Below are 9238 nucleotides of genomic sequence, written 5' to 3'. Positions count from 1 at the left end.
TCAGTCAACAAGGGGGAGGGCTCACCCCGCAGGTGAGATATGGGAAGGTGAGGATGAGTTCTGGGGACAAGGTTGTGACCACATCAGGGAGTGTGAGCCTAATGCGTCACGTCTGTGGCAGAATCAACTCCAAAGACCCCTGGTTCTTCCTCAGAGCTTGTACTGGGGGGAGATGCTGGGGAGTCAGGCTGAGAGCGGGGACTTCCTCTTTCTCCCCCACCCCGGATAAGCACCTGGCGAAGGAGGAGGAACAGGACTTCTGTGGCCCCCCCTGCTCTGAACATTGGCTGGCCCCTCCCTGCACCCTCTGGCAGAACAGTTGTCCTGACAAGTAGGCTCAGGGCAGAGCGCAAAGGCCAGTCTCAGCTCCCTCTATAAAGGGGCCCAGGCTGGTCAAACCCTCAAGGTTGGTGAGAGAGGCCAGCCTAGCCTGGTGCTAGGTGCCTGTGTGTCCAGAGGAGCCTAGTGTGCACTGAGGCAGGTATGGGGCTGCTGACTGGGGAGACACTGGGGCCGCTGGCCGTGGCCGTGGCCATCTTCCTGCTCCTGGCGGACCTGATGCACTGGCGCCAACGCTGGGCCCCACGCTACCCCCAGGCCCCAGGCCCCTGCTTGGGCTGGGCAACCTGCTGCAGGTGGACCTCCAGGACTCGGTTTGCAGCTTTACTCAGGTGAGGAAGGTGGGGTTTGGCAGCAGAGGTGCTGGGGACGCCACCTAGAAGCAGACAGTGGGTGGTGGTGAAGCCACAGGTTGGACAAGGAGCTGGTGGAAAGGAGGAGGCAGGCATGAGAGGCCTTCTGGGGGAGGGCAGCTGGGCAGGGCCCGGATGACGGTTTGAATTTTCCAGTCAAAGGTCAAAGAGGGCAAAGGCCTGGAGGGGGTGGGCCTTGGCAGAGGGTTTGGGATGCAGTGGGACCGAGCATAAGTTCTGTGAGCCTGAGTCCCTTCTGAGGACATCAGGAGGACAGGTGCTGAGACTGGGGAGAGGAGGCTGGTCATGAGCCCCATCTAAATCAGGAAATCGAGGTTGAGAGGAGGCAGTGACCAGGTTCAAATATTGTGCTGCTGTGAGACCCTGGGCCTCATTTTCTTCGCCTGTAAAATGGGATGCTAACTTGGCCTTCTGACAATGTTGGTGACCTCTGCAAAGTCATAGCTGAGTGGTTTGCTCCAATGTGAGGTCCTCAACCATAGAGAATGTGACCTCCAGGGTCACGAGGCCAGATTAAGTCCCTCCAAACCCTTGCTGCTGGCAGCCCACCTGTTGCCCAAAGCTCTGCCAGGAGATTGGGGCGGGCCCCTGGCAGCGGCAGGACTTCTCCAACGCCCTTGCCCCCGGCCTGCAGCTGCGACGCCGCTTCGGGGACATGTTCAGCCTGCAGCTGGCCTGGACGCCCGTGGTCGTGCTCAACGGGCTGGCGGCCATGCGCGAGGCCCTGGTGCACCTCGGCGAGGACGCCTCCGACCGCCCCCCTGAGCCCATTTTCCAGCACCTGGGCTTCGGGCCTCATGCGGAAGGCAAGCGCAGGCGAGGGGATCCCGGCCCAGTGGCAACTGAGCCTGCAACTACCAGAGACCCGGCAGGGCCAGTTGGAGGCAGGGTAGGGGACCCGCGGTGCAGGGAAGAGTCAGCGAATTTGTAGGCGCCACGGTTTGAGGAAGAAGCCTGTGCCAAGGTTGGGAGGTGATGTGGGCGGGGTGGAGGGCGTGGTCCTACAGGGAGTGGGCGGATCCCGGGCTATGGGGCTCTTGAACGGGATATCTCAGGGGCGGAAATGAGGAGGATAGAGTCAGTGTCTGCTGACCCCGGCCTTCCCTGAACCGGAAGGGGGTCTCGGTGGGCAGAGCCAAGAGTAGGGCCAAGGCCTACACCTGGTGGGGAGAACCCGCGTGCAATATGGGCGGGTGGATGGTGGGACATGTCCTCAACCAGAAGGACGTGTAAAGTGGGCGAGACTTGGTGATCTAGGGGTGGATGTGGATACTGTGGTTGGAACAGGAGCCGAGAGTAGGGGCACGGCCTTCTACACAGGGGATGCGACTATGAGAGTAGGACAAGTGGCAGGGCCGGGATCTGTCCTGCAGGTGAGGGAGAGGACAGAGGAGCCAGTGAGCTCGGTGTGCGCGCAGAGGAGAGCCGGGACACAGCCGAGCCACGCCCCGTGCCCGCCCTGCCTGCAGGGGTGGTCTTTGCCCACTATGGGCACACCTGGCGGGAGCAGCGGCGCTTCTCCGTGTCCACCCTGCGCAACTTCGGCATGGGCAAGAAGTCCCTGGAGCAGTGGGTGAACGAGGAGGTCTCGACCCTCTGTGCCGCCTTTGCCGACCAGGCTGGTGAGTGCTGGGCTGAGGGACAGGAGACAGGGATGGAGGCTGGGGAAGAGGAGATGGAGGCGACCCCCTGACCTGCACCGTCCCATCCCAGGATGTCCCTTCAGCCCCAACGCCCTCCTGAATAAAGCGGTGAGCAACGTGATCGCCTCCCTGACCTTCGGGCACCGCTTCGACTGCAAAGATCTGTGCTTCCTCAAGCTCATGGACCTGACAGAGGACATTCTGAAGGAGGACTCCAGCTTCGTGGCCCAGGTGCGGGGTGGAAGAAGACAAGGAGCCCTGCAGGCGAGCTCCGTGGAGGGGCCTCCGCTCTGGGCCGCCGCGGAGGAGGATTTGTACAGAGGGGTGTTGGGTCAGTGGGCCCAGGAGGTAGCTAAGGAACCTCTAGCTCCTTCACTGGAAGCCATGAGATGTAGATTTTAATTTTATCCTTCTTGGGCCCTGGGCAGGAGAAAAGTTTGAGGTCTGAACTTAGGGAGGAACCAGGTCAATAGTGGGGACACCCTGGAGTTGCCTGGGCCCTCACTGATCCTGGTGAGCACCTGAGCACAGGGAGGACTCAGGGCCTGGCATCTCTGACCCACACAGGTGCTGAACGCGATCCCCGTGTTCCTGCACATCCCGGGGCTGGTCACCAAGGTCTTTCCTGGGCAGAGGGCCTTCATGGCCCAGCTGGATGAGCTAGTTGCTGAGCACAGGATGAACCGGGACCCGGCCCAGCCTCCTCGAGACCTGACTGATGCCTTCCTGGACGAGGTGCAGAAGGTCAGGTGACAGGGACAAGGACGGGGTAGTAGGTTGAGGGCCCCATGAGATGCGCCTGGGCAATGAGGGGCCTAATTATCCCCTAGTAATCAGGCAGTTAGACTGACGGGTGCAGAGTGAGAGGCGATTTGGGGGCTTTCTCTCTCTGCCCCTGAGCCCACCCTGTCTGCATGGCCCAGGCCAAGGGGAACCCGGAGAGCAGCTTCAATGATGACAACCCGCGCCTGGTGGTGGGTGACCTGTTCATTGCTGGGATGGTGACCACCTCGACCACGCTAGCCTGGGCCCTCCTGCTCATGATCCTGAATCCGGATGTGCAGCGTGAGCCCAGCGTGGGGGCCTGGTGGGATGGGCCAGGGTGGAGGGGGACAAGCTGGGAGCCCTGAGCTTGGTTTGGCCACTAGAGGCACTGAGCAGAGGCTGGGCCCTGGCTCCGAGATCAGAGCGACTCTTCCTCCACATGGGCACAGCCCCTGCACAGGAGTCAGGAGGAGGGCGGGGCTCCTGTGTTGTGACCACTGTGAGGACGCTCGTCTCTCCAGGTCGTGTCCAACAGGAGATCGATGAGGTGATAGGGCAGACGCGGCGACCAGAGATGGGGGACCAGGCCCGCATGCCCTTCACCATGGCCGTGGTCCATGAGGTGCAGCGCTTTGGGGATATCACCCCACTTGGCTTGCCCCACATGACATCCCGTGACGTTGGAGTGCAGGGCTTCCTCATCCCCAAGGTAGGCCTGCAGCCCTCCTCAGCCTAGCTCAGCTCCACGTGCCCCCCTGGGAGCCCCAGGATGACCATTGCCAGGTGGGGCCAGGACTGGAACCCAAGCCACCTAATGATTTCCACAGGTGCCAACTGTCCAGCCTGGGTGGGTGTGGGGATGAGGAGAGGCAGGGCCGACCCTGTCCATTCAGAGCCCCAGTAGGGTGTTGGGGAAAAAGACAACTAAAATCTGCTGCAGTGTGTTGGAGGCATGCAGGGACAGGTGGCAGTGAGGGATCCCAAGGGAGGCAGGTCACTTGGTTCTGCCTTGGGGACAGGGAGGGTGCTGGGAAGTTTCTTGGGCTGAGATTAACTTGAAAGAGTCCAGGTGTGTGCCAGGCAGAGAGTGTGGCCCACACATGTTTGGTGGCAGGGGTCAGGCCCCCCCTAGCCCAGACCCCACCCATGCCAGGCATCTCCTGCCAGGGGACCACACTCATCACCAACCTGTCATCGGTGCTCAAGGATGAGACCGTCTGGAAGAAGCCCTTCCGCTTCCACCCTGAGCACTTCCTGGACGCACAGGGCCGCTTCGTCAAGCAGGAGGCCTTCATGCCCTTCTCAGCAGGTGCCTGTGGGGAGCCCGGCTCGCTGCCCCTCCTGGGGAGTCTTGGAGGCGTGGAGCCCAGGCCCCCAGGCTCGCTGACCCCCATCCCCACCCACAGGCCGCCGCTCGTGCCTCGGGGAGCCCCTGGCCCGCATGGAGCTCTTCCTCTTCTTCACCTGCCTCCTGCAGCGCTTCAGCTTCTCGGTGCCCGCTGGGCAGCCCCGCCCCAGCGACCACGGTGTCTTTGGCTCCATGGTAACCCCATCCCCCTACCAGCTCTGTGCTGTGCCCCGCTAGAGGGGGCACCAAGCCCCCAACCTGTTCCTTCACGGGGGCCCTGATCTCCAATAAACCATTCTGATGCCTCCAACCTGGCTTGAGTCCCACCTGAGCCCCCTGAGCAGCCTCCGGCAGTGATGTGGCCTCAATAGCCTCCCCAGGGCAGCCCTACCCCTCCTTGATCCAGCCTCACCTGGCATTTCACCCTACTTGAGACACAGGCATACTGAGGCTCAGAAGGTGACAGCTTACCCCTAGTCACTCATCCAGACCCAACACTGGCTGCCCTGGTTGGTGACTAAGTCCATGCAACTCTTGACTCCTGGGTGTCAGGGATGGGAGGAGTGTGATTGGGCTTCTGATAGAATCAGCCCATCCCGGGCTGGGGGAGCGCCCTCAGGTTCAGGGATTCACTGCGAGGACTCACGGGAGTCAGAACAGCTGTTATACTCACGGCTATGGTTTTCCAGAGAAAGGATCCAGACAGAATCACCAGGGGTCAAAGGCAGGTTGGTGGAGTTCAGGAGGAGTGGACACAAGCTTCCAGCTGTCTCTCTGAGGATTTGTGCAGACAGTGCTCAGTTCTCCCAGCAGTGATGTGTGACACAAGCAGAGAGTTTGCTCACCAGGGAGGCTCCCCTGAGTCTGGGTTTCCAGGGATTTTGTTGGGGTCAGTCACTTAGACTGCGAGAGCCACATGGCTGACCTCAGTTACTCAGTGTCCAGCCTCTCTCAAGGTCAACCAGTGTGGCCCAAGGCCCTGCCATCAATCACATTGTTGACATCAATGTAGTGTGACCCAGGACCACAGGTACAGAGACACTTGACAGGCAGGTCATCCTAAGGGCAAAGGGCATGTTTCTCAGGAGCTTGTCAAGGGCCAGGCATTTTTCTGGAATGTGCAGGGATTAAAATCCCAATTCTACGGAGTAAATTTTTCACTGCACAGGCCCCCACCCTGGTTTTTGGCTCCTACAGGAAAATGCTCATATTTGTCACTACATTTTGTGTGTTTAGGGGGGAAATGCACACAACATATAATTTGCCATCTTAATCATGTTTGAGTGTACAATGCAATGCTATTAAGTACCGATATTGTGCAAACGTCACCGCCATCCGTCTCCGGAACTCTTCATCCTACAAAACTGAAACCCTGTCCCCATTAGACAGTAACTCCCCCTACCCCCTCCCGGTAGCCCCTGGCAACCACCATTCTACTTTCTGTCTCTGTGAATTTGACTCCTAGGGACCTCACATGCAAGGAATCATAGAGTATTTGTGTGATAAGTGACTGACTTCCTTCACTTAGTGTGATGTCCTCAAGCTTCAGCCATGTTGTACCATGTGTCAGAATTTACTTCCTTTTTAAGGCTAAATAATATTCCATTGTATTTATACACCCCATTTGCTTATCCCTTCCTCCGTGGATGGACACTGGGTTGCTTCCACCTTTCAGCTATGGTGAATTATGCTGCTATGAACATGGAGTAAAAGTATCTCTCTGAGACTCTGCTTTCAGTTTGTGGATATATAACCCTGGGACTTTTTCCCACGGCAGCTGCGCCATTTTACACTCCCACCCACAGTACACAAGGGTTCCGAATCTCCACGTCCTCGCCAACACTTGCTTTTTCTGTTTTGATGATAGTAGTCAGTCTAATGGGTGTGAGGTGTTCTCTCATTGTGGTTTTGGTTTGCATTTCCAGAAAGATGAGGGACATTGAGCATCTTTTCATGTGCTTATTGTCCATTTGTATATCTTCTTTGTAGAAATGTCTCTTCAAGCCCATTTTACAATCGGGTTGTGCGTTTTGTTGTTATTGTTGTTGTTTTTGAGTTTTAGGAATTCTCTATATATTCTAGACATTAATCTCTTATCTGATACAGTCATGTGGTGCCTAATGACATTTCAGTCAACAAAGGACCCTACATATGATGGTGGTCCCGTAAGATAAGTACCATATAGCCTAGATGTGTAGGCGGCCATACCATCTAGGTTTGTGTAAGTACACTCTATGATGTTTACGCAATGACAAAATCACCTAAAAACACATTTCTCAGAACGTGTCCCCGTCATTAAGCGACATGTGATTGAATGCAATTTGCGAATATTTTCTCTCATTACGTAGGTTGGCTTTTTACTCTGTTGATAGTATATTTTGATGCGCAAATTTTTTTAATTTTCATCAAGTCCAATTTGTCTACTTTTTCTTTTCTTTCCAGTGCCTTTGGTGTCATATCCAGAAATCACTGCCAAACCCAACATTAAGAATCTTTTCTCCGATGTTTTCCTCCAACAATTTTCTAGTTTTAGCTCTTACATTGAGGCCATTGATCCATTTTGAGTTCATTTTTGTAGATGGTGCTGGGTGAAGGTCTGACTTCATTCTTTCACGTTAAGATATGCAGATTTCCCAGCACCATTTGCTGAAAAGACTGTCCTTTCCCCATTCAATGGTGTTGGCACCCGTGTCGAAATCATTGGCCCATAGATGAGGGTCTGTCTCCGGGCCTTCTGTTCTCTTCCGTTGGTCTATGTCTCTGTCTTTATGCCACTGCACAGTGTGTTGATTACTGTAGCTTTGTAGTGAGTTTGAAATGAGGAAGTATGAGTTTTACTCCTTTTCAACATTGTTTTGGCCATTTGGAGTCATTTGAGACTCCATATGAATTTTAGGATTGATTTTTCTAATTCTGCAAAAAAGTCATTGGGGTTTTGATGGGGATCGCGTTAAATCTGTAGACGGTTCTGTGTGGTGTTGACGTCTTGGCGATATCAAGTCCTCCAATCCGTGAACGTAGAGGTCTTTCCACTTCCTTGTGTCTTTCCTTTCTTTCAGCAATGTTTTGTAGTTTTCACGGTACAAGTCTTTCACCTTTTTGATTGAGTTAATTCCTAGGTGTTTTATTCTTTTTGATCCTATTGTAAATCAAGTTGTCTTCTTAATTTCAATTTCACATTGTTCATTGTTAGTGATTTTGGTGCATTGATTTTGTATCGTACTACTTTACTGAATGTATTGACCAGTCCCAATGTGGTTTTTTGTGGCATCTTTAGGTTTTTCTGCATACAAGATCATATCATCAGCAAACAGAGATAACGTTATTTCTTCCTTTTCAGTTTGGATGTCCTTTATTTCTTTTTCTTTCCTAATTGCTCTGGCTAGAACCGCCAGTACTCTGATGAATGGAATTGGCAAACATGGGCATCCTGTCTTTGTTCCTGATGTCAAAGGAAAAGCTTTCAGTTTTTCACCATTGAGTGTCACACTTGCTGTGGGTTTTTCATATATGGCTTTTGTTCTGTTGATGCAGTTTCATTCTATTCCTAGTTTGCTGAGTGTTTTTAACATGCAAGAATGCTGAACTTTGTCGAATGCTTTTTCTGCATCAGTTGAGGTGATCATGTGGTTTTTGTTCTTCATCTGTTATGTTGGCGTACAATGTGGATCAATTTTCATATGTTGAATCCTTCTTGAATTCCGTTAATAAACTCCAATAATACAAGTGGTCATAACCCTTTCCCACTTATATAATCCTTTTAATATGCTGTTCAATTTGATTTGCTAGTATTTTCTTGAGGATGTTTGCACAATGTTCATGAGGGATATTGGTCTGCAGTTTTCTTTTCTTGTGGTCTCTTTCTCTGCCTTTGATATCAGGGTGATGCTGGCCTCCTAGAATGAGTTAGGAAGCGTTCCCTCCTCTTCCATTTTGTGCAAATCTTTGAGTAGGATTGGTGTTTGGTGGAATTCAACAGTGAGGACATGAGGTCCAGGGCATTTCTTTGTCGGTAAATTTTGATTACTCATTCAATCTCCTTATTAATTAAAAGTTTATTCAGATTTTCTGCTTCTTTATGATTCAGTCTTGGTAACTTTTGTGTCTCTAGGAACGTGTCCATTTCATCAATAGGTTATTCAATTTGTTGGCATACAGTTGTTCATAGTACTCCCTTATAACGCTTTTTATTTCTGTAGAATCAGTAGTAATAGATCCACTTTCATTTCTGATGTTAGCAATTTGAGTCTTCTCTCTTTTTTTCTTAGTCCACCTAGTTAAAGGCTTGTCAGCTTTGTTGATCTTTTTGAAGAACCAACTTTCAGTTTGATGGATTTTCTCTACTATTGATGTAGTCTCCATTTCATTTATCTCTGCTCTGGATTATTGCCTTTGTTTTTTAGCTTTGGGTTTTGTTTGCTCTTCTTTTTCTAGATCTTTAAGGTGTAGAGTTAGGTAATTGATTTGAGATCTGTTTTAATGTAGCCACTTACAGTTACAGACTCCCCTCTGAAGATCACTTTTGCGGGGTTCCATAATTTTTAGTATATTGTGCTGTCATTTACATTCATCTCAAGGTATTTTGTACTTTCTCTTGTGATTTCTTCTTTGGCTCATTGGGTTTTTTTTTTTTTTTTTAAGATTTTATTTCTTCCTTTTTCTCCGCAAAGCCCCCCAGTACATAGTTGTATATTTCTCGTTGTGGGTTCTTCTAGTTGTGGTATGTGGGACGCTGCCTCAGCGTGGTCTGACGAGCAGTGCCATGTCCG

General features: G+C 52.3%; 1 pseudogene; it reads left to right on the top strand.

Annotated features, from left to right (window-relative positions):
• Nucleotides 1–369: 369 nt before the first annotated feature.
• LOC100147428 (cytochrome P450 2D14-like) lies at nt 370–4795 on the top strand (annotated as a pseudogene).
• The last annotated feature ends 4443 nt before the right edge of the window (nt 4796–9238 follow it).

Source organism: Equus caballus, chromosome 28 (genome assembly GCF_041296265.1).
Source record: "Equus caballus isolate H_3958 breed thoroughbred chromosome 28, TB-T2T, whole genome shotgun sequence".
In the NCBI taxonomy this organism is placed as follows: domain Eukaryota; kingdom Metazoa; phylum Chordata; class Mammalia; order Perissodactyla; family Equidae; genus Equus; species Equus caballus.
The sequence above is the reverse complement of the archived record's forward strand: the minus strand, read 5'-3'. Positions and strand labels throughout refer to the sequence as shown.